Source organism: Hemibagrus wyckioides, linkage group LG17, assembly GCF_019097595.1.
Source record: "Hemibagrus wyckioides isolate EC202008001 linkage group LG17, SWU_Hwy_1.0, whole genome shotgun sequence".
In the NCBI taxonomy this organism is placed as follows: domain Eukaryota; kingdom Metazoa; phylum Chordata; class Actinopteri; order Siluriformes; family Bagridae; genus Hemibagrus; species Hemibagrus wyckioides.
This window is the reverse complement of record NC_080726.1, coordinates 5,068,205-5,092,564: the sequence shown is the minus strand read 5'-3', so window position 1 is coordinate 5,092,564 and position 24,360 is coordinate 5,068,205. Positions and strand designations below refer to the sequence as shown.

The 24,360-nt window shown below is 38.6% G+C and overlaps 1 protein-coding gene across 1 annotated transcript in view; it reads right to left on the bottom strand.

Moving 5' to 3' along the window:
• Positions 1–24,360, bottom strand: part of nbeab (neurobeachin b) — a 451,655-nt gene that overhangs the window by 425,959 nt on the left and 1,336 nt on the right. The window lies entirely within an intron of this gene.

Genomic DNA, 24,360 nt, shown 5'->3' with positions numbered 1-24,360 from the left:
TTTATTGCCAGCTACAGCAAAGGGTTAGCAAAAAGCACTTTACAGTACTAGGAATTTGTCTTGGTGTCAGGTGCAGACATATACACTGATACGAAATGTGTAGAATAAATTAAATAAATACTGTATACAGAAAGTAACTTTGCATGAGAAGCAGCGCAATTTAGAATGTAAAAGTGAAAGTGACTGTCCAAACATATATACAGATATAAAGTATGCTACAGATATAAAGTATCTAGAATGAAATAAATAGTACATACATTCTTGTTAAAGGTACTAACATACAGCAATTTATTTCTTCTTTTGCATAGATGGAAGTCAAGAACGAAAGTCCAGTTTTAAAACTGGCTCACGTAAACGTCAATTCAAGTCTCCTCGTGAAGGTGACAGCGATGAGGACAACCATGAGACCATTGACATGATTCACCAGCAGCTTTATGGCCCTGGTGGACCTTATGAATATAAAGCCCATAAAATCAGACAAAATCAGACACAGAATCAATCGTTCCACAGTCTTCAACGACGCTGGTACGATTGTGAGGATGAAGAAGAAACTACCTTTGGTAGGCAGCCTGCAAAAAAACTCAATCATGGCCCTTCAGATATTGAAATTCTTGCAATATCAGGGCTTATTGCTGTTATAACTCAGCTGATGCTTGTTAACAGATAACCAAATTCCAGCTTTAGCACAGGCAATTGCAGGGACAACCACAAGACCACTACCATGATTCACCAGTGACGTTATGGCCCTGGTGAGTCTGTAAATCAGACAAAGTGTGAGTCACCATCCTCTAAAACGTTGCAGGCCAAGCGTAAGAGATGGCAGGATGACTGTGAGGATGAAGAAGAGACTACCTTCAGTTGGCAGCCTGCAAAAAAACGCAAGCACGTCTCTTCTTATAGAAATAGGCCGTTAAAACGTGTCCGATTCCAGTTATACCGTGAAGAAGAGGAAGGTGCAGCTTCCAATTGGCACCTAGCAAACAGAGCCAGGCTTGGCACTTTAGGTTTAAGACCTCACAGGTTTGTGGGTTCTATGGGTGATATGGGCAATATGGGTCATATGGAGCCTGTTGACAGACAACCAATAAGCAACAGTGGCCCAGGCTTACAAACAGTACGAGTTGAGTTCTCTGGTGATGCTGGCCGTCGCAGAGCCAGAACTTTGCTCGGCCGTCATGAAAACAATGGCGGTGGCAACAGACAGAATCCTGTAAATAGATTAATATTCCGCCCTCAGCCTTACATTACAACGGTATTCTGATAGGTTAGGACAAGTTAGGCCTCGTTACTCACAACCAACAATCACGGGTTGCACAGAAGCACGTGAAGTTAAGGCGACTAATGGGGGTGACAGAAACCGAGGCATAACCTATGAGCTTCTTTATCTCAACCCTGATGACAGAGAGGCACACTGTTCTAAGGATTTGTTTGTAAATCATAAACAATGCAAAGCCAAGAAGAATCAGAAAAAAAACTGCCTCCAATCAGCAGCCTACAAAACAGGATTCAGATTTTAAAAATTTAGCTGATACAACTAATCCGGAGCCTGTTAACTCAGAACAGACATCCACCTTTAGAAAAGGTTCACGTAAATGGAAATGCAAGTCTTCTCATCGAGGAGACAATGATGAGGACAACCACAAAACCCTCGCGATGATCCGCCAGCAAATGTACAGCCATGGTGGTCTCTGTGGAAATCGGATGGTCAGTCAAACAAACAGTGAGTCACATTGTACTAAAGCTTTCGGCAATCGTAAAAGATGCCGAGATGACCATGAAGATGAGGAAAATACTGCCTTCAGTCAGCAGCCTGCAAAAAAACCCAGGCTTAAACAGCAAAACAAGTCCCATCGTAAGGAAGACAATGACGAGGACAACCATGAAACCCTCGCGATGATCCACCAGCAAACGTACAGCCCTAGCAGTCTCTGTGGAAATTGGATGGTCAGTAAAAAAGACTGAGTCACTTGTACTAAAGCTTTCAGCAATCGTAAAAGATGCCGAGATGACCATGAAGAAAAGGAAAAAGGTGACTTTAGTCAGCAGTCTGCAAAAAAACCCAGGCTTAAATGGCAAAACAAGTCTCGTTATAAGGAAGACAATGACAAGGACAGTCATGAAACCCTAGTGATGATCTGCCAGCAAATGTATGGCCCTGGCGGTCCTTATGGAAATCGGCTGGTCAGTCAAACAGACAGTGCGTCACGTACTAAAGTTTTCGGCAATAGTAAAAGATGCCAAGATGACCATGAAGAAAAGGAAAACAGTGACTTCAGTCAGCAGCCTGCAAAAAAACCCAGACTTAATCTGCAAAACAAGCCTTGTTGTAAGGAAGACAATGACAAGGACAACCATGAAACCCTAGCGATGATCCTCCAGCAAATGTATGGCCCTGGCGGTCCTTATGGAAATCGGCTGGTCAGTCAAACAGACTGTGAGTCATGTTGTACTAAAGCTTTCGGCAATCGTAAAAGACGCCGAGATGACCATGAAGACGAGGAAAATGCTGCATTCAGTCAGCAGCCTGAAAAAAAACCCAGGCTTAAACGGCAAAACAAGTCTCGTCGTAAGGAAGACAATGACAAGGACAACCATGAAACCCTCGCGCTGATCCGCCAGCAAATGTACGGCCCTGGCGGTCCTTATGGAAATCGGATGCTGAATCAGCTTGACCCTTCAGATTTGGCCTCTTCCTCCTTCGATCAGCATGCCAACACTAGCAATAACAGAGATTTACCTAGTGTCAGCAGCCAAGCTTCAGATGTGAACCAGACCAGCACTTCTTTATCAACAGAGAATCAGAGTCAAGTGGAAAAAGCACACAAGGGAAGCGACAGCAACTCAGATTAACCACCAACCAAAAGATGAAGGGTAAATAATAAGACAACAAATATTATGCCACTCACTTAAATGTAGTCACGTTAATTAATTAGTGTAGAGATAAATAAATCCGATAGAAGAGCCTCTTTAGGACACGATCGGAAAAAGGAAGCAGAGCTCGCTGGAGCCACTGGTGAGAGCACGCTGCTAGGAAAGTGCACCACCACAAGCAACAAGCGTAGGAGGCTTTAAAGCGACAGACTAAATGTACAGGACCAATGAAATGCAGTTAGCATATAACTAGAATTACTATTTGCAGTTATTACCATTCTATTGGCCCTTTACATGTTCTCTGCACAATAACAATAAACTTTAAACTAACCTTATCTAACTTAAACTGACCTAATCTAACCTAATCTGACCTATTCAAATCTGACCTAATCTAACCTAATCTGACCTAATTTAATCTGATCTAACCTAATATGACTTTATCTAATCTTTTCTAACCTAATATGACTTTATCCAATCTGATCTAACCTAATCTGATTTTATCTAATCTGATCTAACCTAATCTGACCTAATTTAATCTGATCTAACCTAATCTGACTTTATCTATTCCGATCTAACCTAATCTGACTTTATCCAATCTGATCTAACCTAATCTGACTTTATCTAATCTGATCTAACCTAATCTGACTTTATCCAATCTGATCTAACCTAATCTGAGTTTATCCAATCTGATCTAACCTAATCTGACTTTATCCAATCTGATCTAACCTAATCTGACTTTATCCAATCTGATCTAACCTAATCTGACTTTATCCAATCTGATCTAACCTAATCTGTCTTTATCTAATCTGATCTAACCTAATCTGACTTTATCCAATCTGATCTAACCTAATCTGACTTTATCCAATCTGATCTAACCTAATCTGACTTTATCCAATCTGATCTAACCTAATCTGACTTTATCCAATCTGATCTAACCTAATCTGACTTTATCCAATCTGATCTAACCTAATCTGTCTTTATCTAATCTGATCTAACCTAATCTGACTTTATCCAATCTGATCTAACCTAATCTGACTTTATCCAATCTGATCTAACCTAATCTGACTTTATCCAATCTGATCTAACCTAATCTGACTTTATCCAATCTGATCTAACCTAATCTGACTTTATCCAATCTGATCTAACCTAATCTGACTTTATCCAATCTGATCTAACCTAATCTGTCTTTATCTAATCTGATCTAACCTAATCTGACTTTATCCAATCTGATCTAACCTAATCTGACTTTATCCAATCTGATCTAACCTAATCTGACTTTATCCAATCTGATCTAACCTAATCTGACTTTATCTAATCTGATCTAACCTAATCTGACTTTATCCAATCTGATCTAACCTAATCTGACTTTATCCAATCTGATCTAACCTAATCTGACTTTATCCAATCTGATCTAACCTAATCTGACCTAATTTAATCTGATCTAACCTAATCTGACTTTATCTATTCCGATCTAACCTAATCTGACTTTATCCAATCTGATCTAACCTAATCTGACTTCATCTAATCTGATCTAACCTAATGCAACATGTCTCTTTGTGCTAATATTTTTTTTTGAAGAGTTTTGTGTCTCTGCAGCCTGTAGCCAGATCCAGAAAGAATTTACAGCCCGGAATGTGCCTCGATTCAATCTTCCCTAATCCCAAACCCCAGCCACATGGCCCTCCCATCTCAGAAAAAAAAGTATTTCAATAAAAATCAAAACATTTGTCTGTGCCTTTGTGTTTTCCTGAGTTTCATATACATATAAAGTGTATACTGTATATAAATATATAAACTAAATTATATGAACATATGAATCTAAATGCATCTAAGAGATGTGTGTCAAAGCAGCTGATGGTCTCCCTTTAACATTTACACACCAATAAAGAGGTTACTGAAGATACATGAATGAATTAATAAATGCTTATGTTCTGTATGGTTCTGACCCGGCTAAAATGCTGAAAAAAACTGGATTTTATTTTATTATTATTTTGTAATATGTATATAATGACAGTTTGATGTAGGGACAGCTGTACATTTCAGTTATAACATAAGTTTATAAATCCTTATAGTTGGCAAACTGCTGTTGTAGAGTAGAATATTTTATTAATCCCTAAAGGGACATTTGGTATCACGATATCCGTAACACAATAGCAACAGAGAGGACTAGAACTTTACACAAGCCTTAAAGTGCACAAATATGACAAATATGAAAGAGTGATTTTGTGTTACAGACTGAAACTGAGGTCTGTGTACAGACTGACTGACCATTTAGACTCTCAGTGTTGACAGTTGTATAATATTTGCTGTATAGTTTTTTATTTTTAGCCTAGTACAGTACAAACCACAGCTGTGTCTCCAGATGTGTGAAGAAATTGATATATATTTCACACTGACACGAACCGGTATTCAATGTAGAACGAAACACGACAAACTGCTAAAATTCAACCTACAGAGCCAGAGTCAGTGTCATGGAGTGTGTTATAAAGTAAAAACACTTCGAATCAGAAGCAGAGTGTCAAACCCAGGTGAGGGTTCGTGTGCACAATATTCACACGACCTTGTGGTCATATTTATTAACCAGGCTCACTGATGCTTTATAAGACCACATGTCTTGTAGGAAGATGCTGTAATTCTTTCTATTGATCTTTTCCCATCATTCATTGTGAAATGCATTCAGATTGCTGTCCTTTCTGGTCATCTGTTCATGAGCAAAACAATATACAGCTTACTTCACATTGGAATTGGAGCATGTTATGTCAGAGCCCATATTTGTATAAATACATCTCTAGTTTTAAGTATTAATCCATTAGATAAGCACACTCTTATGCTTTTAGCACAGTTTCCTAATAATAATAATTGCTAGCAATTAGTTAATCTACTTCAAGATTATTGTTGAAACTAATATAATTTTTGAACTGGAAAAAGTTTACCAGTTTACATTTTGACTCTTTATAGTCCATTAGATGTGAAGCTGTTCACTACAGAACATGAAGACTAATAGACTACAGAACCTTTTAGACTAATAGTGTCCTTAGTCCGTGACCTAGTGAACCATCCATCCATCCATCCATCCATTTTCTATACCCGCTTTATTCCTAATTAGGGTCACAGGGATCTGCTGGAGCCCATCCCAGCACACACTGGACGAAAGGCAGGAGTACACCCTGGACAGTCCATCACAGGGCCACACATATAGACAGACAACCACACACACTCACACTCACTCCTTTGGGCAATTTATAATTACCAATCAACCTGATGTACATGTTTTTGCGCACTCCACACAGAAAGGCCCCTAGTGAACCAGTATCAAGCTATTTATTGATAGAGACTTCAGAGCACTCCTGGAATTCCCTTTGGATAAGGGCTTCTCTCAAATGCTGTCAATGGAAATGGAATTATTTATATCCAAGGACGTGAATACAGTGAGACCTGAAAGTCTCTGTGCATAGAGGAAGTTAACATTTTTTAGCAAAATCTTTCATGCTTATTCCATATTATTTTTTTTCCCAGACAGCCTTTGACAGAAGAAGAATGTATTGGATTTCCAGGAAAAGATAGCGCACAAGGATCATTTAAAGATAGTCATAGCATTAGATAGTCATGTCCCAAATGATCAACTACACACTACACACTATGCCCTATGTTCTCTAGTGTCCTATTGTACGAATGTCTCAAAGGTTTTTTAACTACCTGGAATTATAAGCTGTTTCCTAGTCATCTTTAACAATATGAATTCTTAAAATATAAAAATATATATCACAAAGTGGGATAATTTAGCAGACATTTATAAGACATCTTGTCCACTGGAGTGTCATCGACCATCTTGTAGCCCCGCCCCTTTTCTGCTATATAAGCAAAGCTGCGATGCAAGGTTTTCTATTTCAGTTGAATGAGTGCATCATGTGTACTTGAAATGCTCTTCTTCTTCTTCTCTTTCTTGGAATTGTCAGAGTGAAGACACTACCCACAAGATTTATGGTAACATATTGCATAAGTGTGTGATCTGAGACCTTGTGTTTGTTTACAAAGAAATGTAAAGGATGGTTCGTAAATAAAGTAACAAATCGCTAAAAAGAGTTCAATTATCTTATTTATTTTGGACGTTTCTGGCAGTTAAGAATTAAAAGATAGAACAGATCTGTTGTGACGTTTTCCTATCAAGATTCCTGTCACGAAGCCCTCGTTTTTTTTAACACTCCACTTTGATTTCTATGTTGCTTTCAGATCTAAGACGAGAACACTAGTAAATAAAGCACAGAGTCAACTACAACTACCATCTAAAACACTATCATCAAGGACACACTGACTAGTGGCATGTCTGTGTGGTTTGGCAATTCCATCTTCCGCCCAACAGACAGATCCACCCTCCTGAGAGGGGTCACGACAGCTCAGCGGATTATTGAAACACGGCTCCCATCAACAGAGCGGTTCGGCCCAGCTGTAGCTATAGCCAGGAAGACTGGTTCCTCTGAGACACACACACCATCCGGGCCGCAGTCTGTTCACCTGGCGAGACACCAACTACAACCTGCCATGTCTCAGGCCAGAGAGCATCATGAGTTCACGAAAAGCTTTCACAGACTGCCGATGAAGAAATAATGCAGAGGGAAATGATATATAGCGAGATCACAAGATCTCCTCGGAGCCTTGACAAGCTTTCATGCTGAACCTCATCACATACAGTGGGTTTGTACATCCAGTTCCTTCTCGTCTCCAAAGACGTTGAGATGAAATGTAAATTCCTCGCACAGGCTGTGTAAAGTGTAGAAGAACATAACAAAAGACAGAAATGACAACTTACAACAACTCAAAAAGAAATGCCGGTTATGCTAGCAGTTAGTATGGGTGTTAACATTTAGAAGCATTCCTGTAAACTATCATAACACTGCAGAGAACGTTACCTCAGTCGATTTATTTTAGACATTAGGACAGGAGTAAATTGTGGCTATAAAGCAAAGGATGTTGTACCCATAAGCTGTAGCGTTCAAATAGAGTCTGATTATTAATATGAACCCCTTTTTACCAGTACAAAGAAATTAATTATTTTATCTCAGCAAGACTGATATAAAATGAGTCTGTTGGAGTTCAGTGTGTTTTAGACGTGTGTTTTTCCCTCTGTTGGAGAACCTTACACAGAATTTCAAATTCTTCTGCCTTCAAATTTGAGCTGCTTATGAGCAAACACTTGGGGCATAGATTTGATATTGTTTACTTTTTTGTGTGGAAATGAAGCATTTTTGCTTTTATGGAACTTTTCCATGAATATATTGCCCCTAGTAGGCTAAGGAAAAACAGAACTATTTAGAAATATTGATTTTCTAAAGCAAAATAGCCCAATTTTTATTTATTTATTTATTTTTATTTTTATTTATTTTTATATTTTATTTATTTATTTTTTATCCACCCAAAACTCATAGCTCGTAGCAGATCAGCTTAATAACCCAGATTCAAAAAAATACTTCTTTAGCATAGATTGCCACTTAAAGTCTCATGATTGTAGCAGTTGTCAAAGATTTACCATTTTACTGGAATTGTTTGCTATAGATATCAAATAAAATATATATATACAAGTCAATTGAAGTACAGTAGTTCATGTTTACAGCTTGCTATTGTTAAAATGAGAAAACAATTTATAAAATTATACAAATTATAGAAATAAATAAAATATCATTATTATTGGTATTATTATTATTATTATTATTATTATTATTATTATTGCTACTACTACGAAAAAGTGAATATAAATTTTAAGATATAAAATTATATAAAATATATGTTATGTTACAGATAGATAGATAGATTTTTTTTTTCACTCCAATGCCATTCTTAGAAACTCTAATATTTCCAATGTGCCCCTTTTCTAAATGACATCAATGTTACATTGATCTTGATAATGATCTTGACCTCGTTTCAGTCCAGGCAGGTAATCTGCAAGATGATTTTGTTGGTCTTCTTTTCTTTTTCGCTAACATAAAACCATCTGTGATTCAGCGTCAAAAGGCCATTTTCAAATTCATCTCTGGAAGTGTATCTCTACTCAAACCCTAGTTTAGGTCCAGGTACAAGACTGGATGCACATCTGGATCGTGTGAAGTTTGTAAGCACTTTCAGCACTGCGTATTTAGAAAGATGGATATGCAAATTTGAAAGAAACTCTATCCACTTGAATTGTTTTCTCATGTCTATAAGCACCCGTTACATGTTGCTAGCGCTACAGTCGCATGGACATGAGGATAAACGTGCCCTCATGTGCAGCGTATCTATGTTGTATCTCAGCAGTCTGTTCTTGTGTTCCTGAGCTCAGATGCACTGTTTTGCCAGAAGGCACTAAAACTGGGGTAATATGAATTTGAAATGGCTCCTGTGAAGTACAAAACATCCTGTTTAACACAGAAGGAGCTAAATCTTTTCCCCCCAAGCCATTGTAAGCTGTGAATATGAACCACCTGTAGGCAATGTTAATATCTTTTAACACTTTTCAGCATAATGTGATGCAAGGGATAATTCTTGTTTGGTACAACTATCTTCAAGTGAGGAGCTGTACAAGGATACTGGTTTTATTAGGCAGTGCTGCTCACATTCATACACTTAATTCCCAAGCAACGATTCGGTGATCCTATTAGCTGAATGTTTATAGTTATGGAGCCTTCAGGTTCTCCTTGCAATTCCTTTCTTTATGAGTTTGAAGTTGTTAGTATGATAATATGTGTTTAAGTAGCTTTGGTTGGAAACAAATGATTTAGCAAATTTTAACCGTTCATTCAAGCCACAGCATTAACACTTAATAACATATTACACTATAGACCCAACTTCTAGAACTCTTTCTTATCGCTTATCTTTTAAAGTTTGATCTTATAAAATAATTCCAGGTTTTGACCAGTCATTACAGCATTGTGTTGGTATTCATTGGTACCTACTGTTTGCTTGTTGTTTAATTTTAATAGTATGTGTTTATATGTACATACAGTGCATTTCATCATATGCAAATATACCCAATGTTCGACTTTGGCTCTGAAATTTCAAATATATTTACTGTATATGAACATGAATTAAATACAATTATATCATCTATATATTGTTTAAATATATGTATGTCTTTTTTTTATTTACATTGTTGATTGGTAGGCTGGTTGATAGGTTAATTACATGATTGATGGTTGGGTGGGTGGGTGGTTAGTTTTTGGTTAGTTGGTTGGTTACTGGGTGGTTGGATGGTTGTTTGGTTGGTGGTCAGCTGATGCTTATTTGTTTGCTGTTTGCTTTTTAGTTAGGATGTTATAGGTTGGTTATATGGTTTGTTGTCGGTTGCTTAATTCTTGTTGGTTGGTTGTTGGGTAGCTATTGATTAGTTAATGGATGGTTAGTTGGTTCATTGGTTAGTTGTTGGGTAGTTATTGGTTTGTTGGTATGGGTTGGTTATTGGTTGGTTGGTTTGTAATGTTGTAATATGATGTAAACACATCATTATGTTCAATGTTTCATACGATTGTTATAACCCATTTCTACTTCTACTGTTTTATTCACAAGATCAATGGTAACAATGTTATGCCACTCGTCCAGAGATTACATGAGAATGTACACGATTTCAGATCTCCACACTGCACCAGAGCTCGTAGAACTCGTGGGTTACATGTAAAACATCCGAGGAAATGAATTAGACACATGTACAGGGCATGCTTAAAGCAAACAAGAGTGAACAAATTTGCAGAAACACACACACACACACACACTCCTCATAGGTTCCGCCATGAAATTACTGGATTCAGTTCAACAGCTGCTTTACTTTTCCTCTAAACCTGCTGCCTGGCAATTTTCTCCTTGACTGATCTTCCTGCCTTGACCCTCGTCTAATTTAAGTCTAAAGGTCTGGATTGCACAGATCACCGTCTCCGTTCTGAAACATTACTATGGCAAAATAACAACACCCTTACACCTGCTATTGATATTCGGTTCAGTTTGAGCTCCCTATCATATCTGGGTGCAAAAAAGTGAAAGAAAATGAAAGTGTATGTCACTGGTATTTTTAAAAAAAAAGTAATAATTTCAAAGATAATGAAACAAGACGATGTTTCCAAACCATTCCATACATAACATGTACAATTTTAACACCTAGATAATCCCAAAAACATCGAAGAAAATCCCCCAAAAAAGCATTTAGACATTTCTTTGTCTATTTTATTTTAAGTCTCCAAAGTATGTAAACTTTTCTACTCGCCTGTAAAGATTTGGTTTTTAAAACGAACCAGTCAACTAACTACAAAAAAAATTAATATGAATAATAAATTTGAGATAAATCCTAGCAGAATCAGCTCTGGTACCTTCACACTGGGCAAACATTGGGCTTTTACTTCCCAACATTTGAATTTGATCTTGAAGCCTGGGAAAATGAGGATTTCTTTTTTTTTTTTTTATGCTCCAATACACACACAGGCTGTTTGGTTAGATAACACTCAGCTCTACATAATAAAAGCAGAATTGTGAAGCAAAAAAATCAGCTGGTGGTTATGTCCCAAATGACTTACATTAACTCACTACAGGGTTCTGATGAACAGCTCGAGGTTAAGTGTGTTTCTGCGGGGTTTATCAGTAACCACCAGCTGTGACTGAACCATGACCTCCAAATCAAATAAAATCCACTTCCTATTTCATTTCTGCTTTTGAAATAGTTTAGAGAAAAAAACGTAAAACACAAAAATATTTTGATAAACCATTAGAACATTCAATGTGTGTTACTGATCCAATTACAAATTTCATTTTTCTCAAAAGCACACCACCTACAGATCGCGAACAGTTACTTTGATTTCTGGAAATTTCCATCTTTTCACCTCTTTACCCCGGGCATTCGCTCTTCATCAGGAGTCGGAGCTGCTAATGTGGCTCGATAGGAGAGCAGGACAGCGCTATCAGTCATTACCACGTTCTCTGTTGTAGGTATGAATGACCTCGGAAACGTTTACAGGGGCAGCCAAAATCCTCTCGCTCTCTGCTTCAGGTGGAAATTCACATTTAGATTTATATTCCAGACCAGAAATCGGCTTCTGATGGAAATGTAGTGTATGATCACACATGCTAACACTTCTGGAGTAGCTGTAAACGATGTCATGTGCACAGCTAATGCAAAAAAAAAAATGATGTTAGAAGTTTTAAATCTTGTATATTGTATATTTAGTCATGGAAGTATAATTAAATTCTGCATGTTTATATATTTGTGAATAGACTGCGCTGTATTTTGTTAGAGGTTGTGAGCTATGCTGATGCAGAACCTCAAACTTAAGTTCTACCAGTCAGGATTTGTTGTTAGCTCCTACAAACAAAGAACAATCTTCTTCTTGGATCAAAAACATCTTCTTCTTTAGCCTTTTAATAGCCTTCTTTTAATAGCCTTCTTCTAATAGCCTCCTTTGATCAAAAACATCTCCCTCTTTAGAATTTCAATGAAGCTCAAGACCATAATCATGAGAAATCCAGCACATGCAGATGTTGGTGCAGATGATGTAATGCGACATAACCATTTGTATCCCAACCTTGGAAGATTGGGGGTTAGAGCAAAGGTTCAGCCATGATACAGCACCCCTGGTGTAGGGGGGGTTAAGGGCCTTGCTTAAGGGCCCAACGGTGGCAGTGGTGGGGCTTGAACCCTGATCTTCCCATCAACAACCCACAGCCATAACCACTTGAGCTACCACCTCCCCAATGACTCGTCACCAGAGACTTGCCCCGAGAGACTCACCCCAGAGACTAGCTCCAGAGACTCTCCCCAGAGACTCACCCCAGACACTCACCTCGGAGACTCGCCCTAGAGATTCGCCCCAGTGACTCAATCCAGAGACTCACCCCTGAGACTCACCTCAGAGACTCACTCCAGAGCCTCACACCAGAGAATCGACCCAGACACTCACCCCAGAGACTCACTACAGAGACTTGCCCCAGATACTCATCTTAGCTAGTTAACAGTCTATTTAGAGCTGGCTCTGAAAGCAGGATTAGCTGAAAGCTTTGGAAGCTGATCAGAGTGAGCAGAGTATACAAGTTTGGAGGTCAAAGAACTGGACAGAATAAGGGAATAAAGCACCGTATTCTTTAGGTAGAAATGAAGCAAGGGCTAAACCCAACTGCACTACTATGGACAAATGACATTGTGGGTAATGTAGGAAAGTAAAAAGTGAAAAAAAAAGAAAAATAATGAAAGAAAAATAATTAATTAAAAAAAATAATAATCTTGGACGTCACATGCAAGTGTGGATACAAATAAATATTTGTTAATGATAATTAATGCTGCTAATTATTCTAGATAATGGAATCTTAATGTAGCAGAACTTTGTGTTCATACCAATAGATCATCCAGAAATAAACTAATATTGCTTTTTCTGTCAACTTTGTGCCTTAAATAGACTTACTCACACACCTGGTTTGGATCAGATCCAGATGTGCTGGCAGAACTGATGAATTGATGAATCTGTATATCCTTATAGGATGAGTCTAGTTTACGAAATGGACGACTGTAATGGAATATAAAGGAATATAAATAGTTCTGAGTCATCATATCTCCCGAGAAACATTAGGTACAACAAAACAAAAGCCAAAAATGTTTGCAGAAGTTTATTTCATCTGTAGGAATGCAGTGTTTACAGCAAACACAATTTCATTATCTTGTAATCCTCACAGAAATGATGCACACAGCAGCAACCAGAAGATCTAATGCCCCATACGATCACAATCTGCTGACACGACCGGTGTCACAGCCAACAACAGAAGCAAACAGGTCCGTAACCATATTAAACAATTGATTTCCGACCACAACAAATCCAGCGGCTTGGTCCCAGCTTCATTTCCACACCACGTCTTCATTACAGCTTTCACTGTGGTCTTCGGGGCAGACGGAGAGTAATGACAAGTCGGGTTCTAATTGGATAAGTCTGATAAGGCGCAATGACAAAAAAATCGAGCTCGTAGAGCCGCAGCGCGAACAAAAGCGATCGTTCTCGCTTCAAAGGGTCAGATATGTGTGATGAGCTGTTTCAGCTGTTCGGTCTGATTTGAGAACTGAGATTTTAACTGTGCTGTGGTTAAACATTAAGTAATTTATTCTGCTTAATGATGTCAGGATATGTTAGGTTTGCTACCAGTATGTTAACTTAGCGTGGAGACGGAGCAGATCATTTTTCAGGAAGGATAGTATTTAAATATTTATTCATATCCGTCAATTTACTGTAGTGCTGGAGACTCGGGGCACAAGGCAGGGAACAAACTGGACAAACCATCACAGGGTATAATCTCACACACAATTTAGAGATGCCAATCAAGCTACAAAGCATGTCTTTGAACTAAAACCTGGAGGAAAGTTCTGAAGCACGGGGAGAACATGTAAACTCCACACACACACACAGGGTGGAGAAGGGAATGAGGGACGTGGTAGCTCAGTGGTGATTGGAAGGCTGTGAGTTGGAATCCCAGGTCCAAGAAACTGCTGCTTTTGGGCTCTTGAGCAAGGCCCTTAACGCTTAATTGCTTAGTTGTATTAAAAATATTAGACAAATGTAAGTCGCTCTTTCTTTGCATATACCATCCTTGAACGGTTGGGGTCAGAGCTCAGGAGTAGCCATGATACAGCACCCCTGGAGCAGGGGATTTTGAGGGCCTTGCTCAGGGGCCCAACAGTCACCTTTGCATGTGGCGTTCTCCATCAGCATGTTCTATCATCAGTACAAAGTTCTCAGAACCTGTTAGCAGTCACAGTATGTAAAAACGTCCTCTAGGTAATTGGTGACGTGACAATATCATCCAGCTCTGTTTGAGGCAGAAACGGATCCTCGAGGGTTGTGCTACGTAAATCTATACGCTCGCATTATCCTGATACAATCAAGCAGAAAGAGAAATTAGAAAGAGAAAGTATCACTGCGTAGAAAGAAAGAGAAAGTCAATGTGCAGGAAATGACTGATTCATGCTGGAATGTTATTTCTGTTAAGTGAACATTTAATTAACAACCGATGATGATAATATTTAATAAATGCTTCTGTTACTTAACGATCCGTTCACATTTATGTAGCTAGTGAATCGTATGAGAAATTCTATTATCCATTTCAAACAAAATCAACTGATTAAATAATGGAAAAGTTTCTGTTTCTAATATAGTGCAACTTCTTTCACGCTATTAATGTTTCTTATATGAATCATCAAGGCTTTAATTTATTTATTCATTTATTTATTTATTTATTTATTTATTTAAAACTACACGGCTGTAATGGCTTTCCCACCAGCGAACACGCTTCACAACCTCTTAGTGTGATTTTTAAGTGAAACAGATGAAGGAGAACAGATAGAGGTTTGCTGCAGGAGAGGGAAATTAAAGCAGCGGTTTTTGGATGCAGGTCATTTGCTAGAGCTCCGGTGGAACAATCGGAGCTGAACGATGGACTTTTGCTCCCTGCTATGGCACGTAATTGTGCGACTGTTTTGGCGGAGAGACGTGATGAGAAAGCTCACTCAGGGATGGATTAAGTGACAGTGATATCCATGCAACAATGTTCGTGTTGAGAGGCTATACATGTTGTTTGGGTTTTTTTGTGTTAATAATGGAATAATGAGGTATTTCTGAGTCCAGGGAGTAAACATACTCTTGAGGTTCTTGAGCTGCTCTGTTGATCCTGTAAAAGTAATTCACTATTAACTACTTCATTTATTTCTTTTTCCAACAAAAATGTCACACTGTATTAACGGATTAGATTCATAACACTTCTGACAAGCTTCAGTTTAATTCAATTTTACTTTAATGGCATTTGGCAGACTTGCATTTATATCATTTATACAACTGAGCAGTTTGGGCTTTTTTTCCTCAAGGCTCCAGCAGGGGCAGCTTGCTGGGCCTGGGATCTGAACTCACAAACTTCTAATCAGTAGTCAGGTTATACATTTTAACTCATATTTATCCATAATGAGCAAGCCAGAGATGACAGTAGCAAGTAAAAATCTTCCAGGATTCGTCCCATCATCTCTTAGAGTAAGAGGTAGGTATACGTCAAGACTCTTTTCTGTTTTGGCCCCAAAGTGCTGGAATGAACTTCCCATAGACATCCAAAAAGCGGAGTCACTGACCGTCTTCAAATGACATATGAAACACTTAAACTAGCTCTGATTTCCTATTTTCCCAGAGTTTTGGGGCTGATGGCATCCTAAGTCTGTGACCTATTGAACCAGTGTGTCGCTCTGGATAAGGCCATCTGCTAAATGACAGAAATGTAAATGTAAATTTAATGAGGAAGAAACCTTGAGAGGAACCATGCTGAGGTTTGGACCACCTTCCAAACTTCACAGAACTCCACTAAACATTATGCCAAGTGAATAAGGACATAAAGATACAACACACCACAATACAATGGAGATGTCTTGAGACTAAACATTTTCAAAACAGCAAAAATATGTCCAAATGTTTGTGCACCCTCGACCATCATAAACATCTGTGGTTCTAGCTCAGTGTTTAAGATGTTGGTCTACTGCTCTGAAAGTCCTGAGTTCAAACCCAAGCACAAGCAAACCTTGAGAGGAACCAGGCTGAGGTTTGCACCACCTTCCAAACTTCATAAAACTTCACTAAACATTATGCCAAGTGAATACGGATGTAAAGATACACAACATTCTGATTCGATACAACACAACACAGTACAATATGATATGATACGATGGAGACAAAACATTTTCAGAACAGCAAAAATATACACTATGTCCAAAGGTTTGTGCACCCCCGACCATCATAAACATCTTTGGTTCTAGCTTAGTGCTTTGAACTACTGCTCTGAAGGTTGTGTGTCCAAAACTGAGCCCTTGAGAAAGGGCCCTAACACTCAGTTGTATAAATAAAATAAATGTAAGTTGCTGTAGATAAGGGAGTCTGAGAAATGCTCTAAATGATCCCAAAACTGTCACCACAAAGTAGCTTTAAATAAATATAAATCAACACAATGTCTCTAGTGGGTTCCTTTTCCTCTAAACCTGCACTGTTGCATCACTCATGGCATCTTACTGTATCATGGCATTAATTACAGCAAACTACAATGACAAAACAGTTGCATATAAGCATTAAACTGTGAAACCCTCTACCGGCTTTAACTGTCATTATAATTGGCAATTTAATCAGGAACACACTGTTTGGTGCTCGTTCTGTTTCCATCTTACTGGCTCCAAGTATAAACAGCATGTAGGTGATGTAAAGCATAGCAACTCGTTTAAAACAGATCTCCAAAATGGGAGTTTTTAACTTTTTAACAAAGCCTAAAGAAAATAGAATTTCCTCCTCTTTTGTTGTGCCAGTGATCAGCTGTGAACGTCTTTGTCACGTCTCACTCCACAGTGGAGGTTAATATGAAGCTCATATGAAAGTAGACGCTCAGAGCTTTAAGAATTTGTAGTGTTTCATAAGTATTTCTATTTCTATCTAGCCTAGTAGTGGTTAATATATTCATAGAAAAGTTCAGAACAACAAAAACGGTTAGCGTTTTCCACACAAATGTATCTTCAAAGTAAATGTTGATATCAAACCCATTTCTGCTCTCTGAGATACTACACGTACTTGTTCATAAGCATCTAAAATGTAATCTACAACCACTAAAACTCTGTTTGTTAGCTACTGGTATACTGAACAATGCTAGTCTAACCTGACATTAGCAAAGTAGACATATCAGTTAGACAGTTTACCTTAGCAAAATAAGCAAAGTTTACCTCAGAAAATAATTTCTTTTAGTTACAGGAAGTTCATTCTCTTAGGGAGGTAAAGTAGAGTTCTTCTTTTCTTTTCTTCTTTTCGTTCCTCTAAAGTAGAGCCTTCTTTTTGTACATCTTTGCTTACTCCAGCATTTTAACTCTTTTTCCCAGCTGCTGTTTCCTCCTGTTTTGTTGTTTCCATGTTGATGATTGAATGTCTTTGTCCACAGTGGTGGTTAATATGAAGCTCATATGAAAGTAGACACTTGAAACTTTAAGAATCTGTAGTGTTTCTGTTTTTCCTTAGACTGCTAGGGGTTAATATATTCGTAGAATAGTTCCAAAAACTGGTTGATTTCTTCCATACAAATGTTTGTACCTTCACAGTGAATGTTGATATCAAACCCATTTCTGCTCTCTGAGATGCTCCAAGTACTTATTCATCTAAAAAGCAGCTCAGATTTGATCTTCAACCAGTAAAATTCAGTGTAAGGTTCTCCAACAGAGGGAAAAACACACGTCTAAAACACACTGAAAGCCAACAGAGTCCTGACTCATTTTAGATCAGACTCACAGCCAGAAAATCGTTCATTTCTTTATACTGATTGAAAACATCCCATAAATCGCCAGTGTAAATAGCGTTAAAAATCTAGTACGGATTCCAAACACAATATCAACAAGAAGACCACTGAAACTTGGCCTGGCTTCTACTCATGTTTGCTCCCTGCATTTTTCCCCATATATATATATATATATATATGTGTGTGTGTATATATATATATATATATATATATATATATATATTCATATATATCCTATTTATAATAACTACTGCACATATATATATATACATATATATATATCCATATATATCCTATTTATAATAACCACTGCACCCTTGTACATAAATCTTCCACTCCCCCCTGTATATATCACTCCCATAGATGCATATCTATTCATAATTCATTAGGAATATACCACTATGCACGTCTGGTTAGATGCTAACTGCATTTCAATGGCTTTGTTCATGTACTTTGCACAATGACAATAAAGTTAAATCTAATCTAATCATCACACATACACACAGGACAGAAGCAGGAATCAGTCCCTCAACCACAGAGATTTGAGGCAAACATGCTAACCACTTAACCATGATGCCTCATTTGCAATTTATATTTCATACTAATCAAAACCGGAATCAGCTTTATTGCCAAGTACTGTGGGTTATAGATGTACAAGGAATTTGCCTTGGTGTAATAGTGCAGTACAACATTGCATAAATAATAATAAATAACACATTATACTGTTTATAGGTTTGTAGTACATTTAGCATTTTAAGAGACAAATAAAACACAGCATATCGTGTAACTGAGAATCTAAACATGAACTCTTTTCTGTCATAAAATCTTTCCTGTGTCAGAATTTCCAGTTCTGATCATGAGGCAACATCACACACAATCACAGTAAAAAAAAAAAAAAAAAAGCAGGGGATAAAAAAAGTCAATTCCGTCCAGCACTGAATCTGCAGATCTATAATAAACAGAAGTGTCTAAAAAGCAAGAAAATTGATGCTGCTGTTGCTCACACTGCTTTTTTTAAAAGTGCAGGAATACAAGCGAGGTAGCAATCAAAGCCGGAGCGTGATTTCACATGTCTTATTTGTTAGGATTGGAGTCACTGAGTCAAAACTCCGAAAGCGCATCTAGGACGAGCGTTTCTGTTTTGCATTCTGGATCCTCCGTCCCAAGAGATCTTGAAACGTGGAGATTTCTTTTCACAGAGTGATGCAGAACAAATCTGATATTATTCCTCGTCCTACACAAAGTATGAACGCGTTCGCACAAACAGCCTGAGGAGACCGCCGGGTTCCTTATGATCCGAAAGACAGCATCACGACGGAAAATTAAGGCATCAAAGTTCCCCACGTCCTGGTCCTGGGCTGCCTGTAGGGAAGCTACTCCATCCAAGTAATCATATCGAAATAAATCTGGATGCCAAACAGACATGGTTGTTAATCACAACACTACTAGAAAACACAAAAACAGCTGGAGAAAGAAAAATGCGATCTGGAGTGCAGCCACTTTTCGCTTGGCAGATTATCCAAGCTATATGAGGAAAAATATTACATTTCTCCTTCCTTCTCTGAGCATTCCCCCTACACATTTCCTCAGGAGATGTTTGTTCCCAGCGGTGTGAGGCTGTGAATGTGTGTTAGGGCTGTCACTGCCTCAGCCCCGGCATGCCAAAGGCTGTAAAGATGCTGCTCCCTGCTGAGACTAAATGGATTATAATTAATCTCTGGAGCCCTCAACAATCAGACAGTGGATCTCCCAGCTAGGAGCAGACCACAAATCTGTTCTTTCACCCATGTGCAGGTGTAGAGGAGGTCAGGTACGATGTCGTACAGGACCATACAGGATGAGTCTAGAGTGTAGCGAAAGTTTTAATATTGAGAAGTTTAAGCAGATCTTTAGAAGAAGGCTTTATTTTCACCACACTTACATTACAGCACAGTGGAATTCTTTTCTTTGCACACCCCAGCTGATGAGGTTGGGGTCAGAGCACAGGGGCAGCAATGACACAACGCCCCCCCTGGAGCAGAGAAGGTCAAGGGCCTTGCTCAATTGTCCAACAGCGGAACTTGGTGGTGCTGGGACTTCAACCCAGATCCAACAATCAACATCCCAGTGCCTTAACCACTCGACCACTTGAGCCACCAATGCCCCACTGACACAAGCCTCACATTTTATCTGGGCTTAGCACTCAGAGTTAACCCCTCTGGGTTGGTTTCCTGCCCAAGAATCAGACCAGGACTGTGGCGGTGAGAGTGTGGGATCCTACCCCTGAACCACCAGGGACCTTTAGGATATGGGGTGTCAAATCTTATCCATAAAGGGCAGGTGTGGGTGCAGGTTTTCATACCAATCAAGCAGAAGCCACACCTGATTCCACCTGTTTAATCTGCTGATCTTGGCTTTCAGTATATTCATGTGTGGCTTCTGCTTGGTTGGAATGAAAACCTGCACACACACACTAGCCCTTTCTGGATAAACCTGGACACCTCTGCTTTAGGACCTATCTAGATAATAAGTATTCCACCAAATAATATTAAAAAACAGCACAGAGTATCAGTATTGACTAGATACTATTTACTCACTTGCAAAGATTTTGCAGTGCAGCGATCTTATGCACAAATTTATACACTCTCGGGAGCAGGAGTAAGATACAGACATTTTATTTATTTCCAAATACACTGGATTTTCATGCATGCCAAATTACTTGTGTAAATGCTTTATAGATAAATCCTTTCATACCCAGCTTGATACAGCTGTACAGAAGTGAAACAAATCCCACACTGAAATCCCACTGAATTCAATGTACAAAATGTAACAAGCTAAAAACAATTAGCTAACATTAAGAAGACATAGCCTCGTAGCCTAAGTAGTGTAAAAGGATGAGCTTTTCATGGTCACCATTTAAACCAGAAAAACATCCTAAATCTACTAAATGTTGTCATGCCACTGAGTGTTTAATCTTAAATACTCAATACTGCATGGTGTCAGTGGCTCAGACAAATTGTTACTGCAATCGTGAGAAAAAAAGCTCGCAAACATACATCATGTTAGCACTAAAGGTAGCAAATAAACACAAATGTATAACTGTTGTCTAGAAAAATCTAGAGATTTAGCAATCTAGCTGAGTTTAAAACAGAAATGAGGAAAAATGTCTGATTCTGATTGGTTCAACCTGCTTCTCACTGTAGCTAATAAGATGTGATTAAACACACTAAAGAACACACTCCTTTTAAAAAAGATATGGACATCCCATGGTTATCGGAAAACAAGACACTGAATAACATTTCAAGCATTTCATAGCATCTGTATAAAAGTCGAAGCAGATTTTATCACAGCATTCAACCTTTTTAGGGTAAAAGTTGACCACTAGAAATATTTTGACTTAGCAACATACACAGATCAGGCATAACATTATGACCACCTGCCTAATATTGTGTTGGTCCCCCTTTTGCTGCCAAAACAGCCCTGACCCGTCATGCACTGTGTATTCTGACACCTTTCTATCAGAACCAGCATTAACTTCTTCAGCAATTTGAGCAACAGTAGCTCATCTGTTAGATCGGATCACACGGGCCAGCTTTCGCTCCCCACGTGCATCAGTGAGCCTTGGCCGCCCATGACCCTGTCGCTGGTTCACCGCTGTTCCTTCCTTGGAGCAGTTTTGATAGATACTGACCACTGCAGACCGGGAACACCCCACAAGAGCTGCAATTTTGGAGATGCTCTGATCCAGTGGTCTAGCCATCACATTCGTCCCGTCATCAAACTCACTCAAATCCTTACGCTTGTCCATTTTTCCTGCTTCTAATACATTGAACACTTTGAGGACAAAATGTTCACTTGCTGCCTGATATATCCCACCCACTAACAGGTTCCATGATGAGGAGATAATCAGTCTTATTCACTTCACCTCTCGGTGCTTAGAATGTTATGCCTGATCAGTTTATTCTTCCCTCCAAAAGCATGCTAACTCTGTCAAACCTGTTGTTCATCTCCCCAGTTAAGTAAACGTCTAATGAGTAAATATTTGGAAGCTACACACATTTCATAAGCAGTTCAAACCCAAAATCCGCCCCTTAGCTCCGCCTCAGAAAGAAAGTCTGTTATTTCACTTTCTCCTCTGCCATTTTTCAGTTCAGTGGCTTTAAGTTGAACGCGCTTGTGTGCTTAAGTGCTTGGCTTCTGTTCCTGCCTGTAAGCTCAGTTTTATAGAAGTCTCTCAGTGTGTTATGGGCCCCGGGAGCCATTAGCTTGGTAACAGAAGCGTCATCTGAATGTCAACAGGCTCCTCACCGCATTTACTCCATCTGCTGCCTCTGGGATTCGAGTGAGAGACGGTACTCTCGCATATGGCCTGTTCCTCAGCATGCTGCATTAGATCTGAGCGTTGTCAACTCCAATACGCTTACTCACATTGTCATAACACAGACAGAAATCTACTCGATGTCATTAACAAGTTCAAGATGTATTATCAGGAGTGAGGAGGAAAATGATTTGAGTCTGTTGTTAAATGATTCTGAATCAATCTCTATATGAATCTCTATAAGCTGTAAGATTTATACTATTATTCATGTTCATACATTTGCAGTTAGCATATTTTCCTGGTCTGGGTATCCCGGGAACACTGAGTATGAGAAAGGAATACACCCTGGGATCACACAGTATGAAGGAAAAGCACATGTAACTGTGTATAGACAGTGACTCGAGCTCAGGAGCAAAATAGCAGCAACGCTACTCGCTGCACCACCATGTTGCTCTTATTACTAATAATAATTACTAATATTTTCAAGGATAAAACAGAAAACTGTTCAATCAGCAAAAACCTGAAGCAAGTTATACTAAATAATAAATGTAAAATGCTTTTTTTACTGGCCAAAAATTCACAGTATTTTCTGGCCAAACATCGAAACCGTATGCTAATGCATGTGCTGTGTGTATTTGAGATGCAGGCTAAGCTAGCAAACAGATTCCACAGCCTAAATAAGAGTTTGTCATGATCAGTCAGGAAGCTTGTTTTTCTACACATGAAACAAAATATTATGGAGATTTTTATTTTTCCTTATTTATCTTGTAATTGCAGTAAATTGAGCTCAGGATCAAACCCTGTAGCTGTGAAGCGGCAATGCTAAGCTCTGCTTCAACATTTTGCTCTTTACTAATATTTTCAGTGAAAAGCAAATAAAACTGTTCAGCCAGCAAGCAAGTTATACTAAATAATAAACATAAAATTCCAAAATAAACTGTATTATCTAGCCAAAAAGCAAAACTGCATGCTAATGTGTATGTTATGTCTAAGTGAGATGTTAGCTAAGCTGGCTAACCGACTCTGTTGTCTGAATAACAGTTTGACTACATGAGAAGTTATTCAGTAACCTTTTATAAAGTTACTTACAGAAGCTTGTTTCTGTACATGAAACAAAGTAAGATGCAGGTTTTATTGTGTGATTGCAGTAAATCAAGCTCACGTTCAAATCCCGAAGCAAACGCAGCAATGCTACTCGCTACACTAGTAGCATGTTTCTATTATTGCTAATTTTTTCTCCAATAAAAAAGCCAGAAAACAGCTCCACAGGCTGAACCCTGAAGGAAGTTTCTACAATACTAAAAGTAATTTTTGGCATCGTGTTTTTTACCCAAACATCAAAACTTGCTATGTAAATGAGATGCTAATTAAGCGAGCTATCCGCTGAACTACATGAGCCGTTTGTCAGTAAGCTTTCTTTAAAGGTAAATATAGAAAGAAATATGATGCAGGTTTTTATCTCACAACTTAATATCTCTCAAGCGCATCTTTGTGAGTTATTTATACGCATCTGTGACTCTTTTTTTTTTCCCCACAGTTACTTTTTAATATCTCACAACTGGGACTTCGGTCTCCATCAGCACACTCAGGCATATCCTTCAGCGTGTAAACACAGGGATAATATTCAAACTCACAGCGTTATATACGGTATAAAGTTATCCCAGAACTCCATACGGCATTCAGTGACATCTCGCATTATCACACAGCACCTATATTTAAGAGCAGCGAACAGAAGGGACATCTGCGGCTCGATCGCTAGATCGTCACGTCGCCTCACGATTCCGACGCTGGGAAAGAAACACAACTTACAGAAGCACCTTGATAAGAGCATCAAGGACAAATCAATGAAGCGTTCTCAAACCGAGCCATATTCCACAATAACAGAACGTAGATATCAGAAATAAACAGCC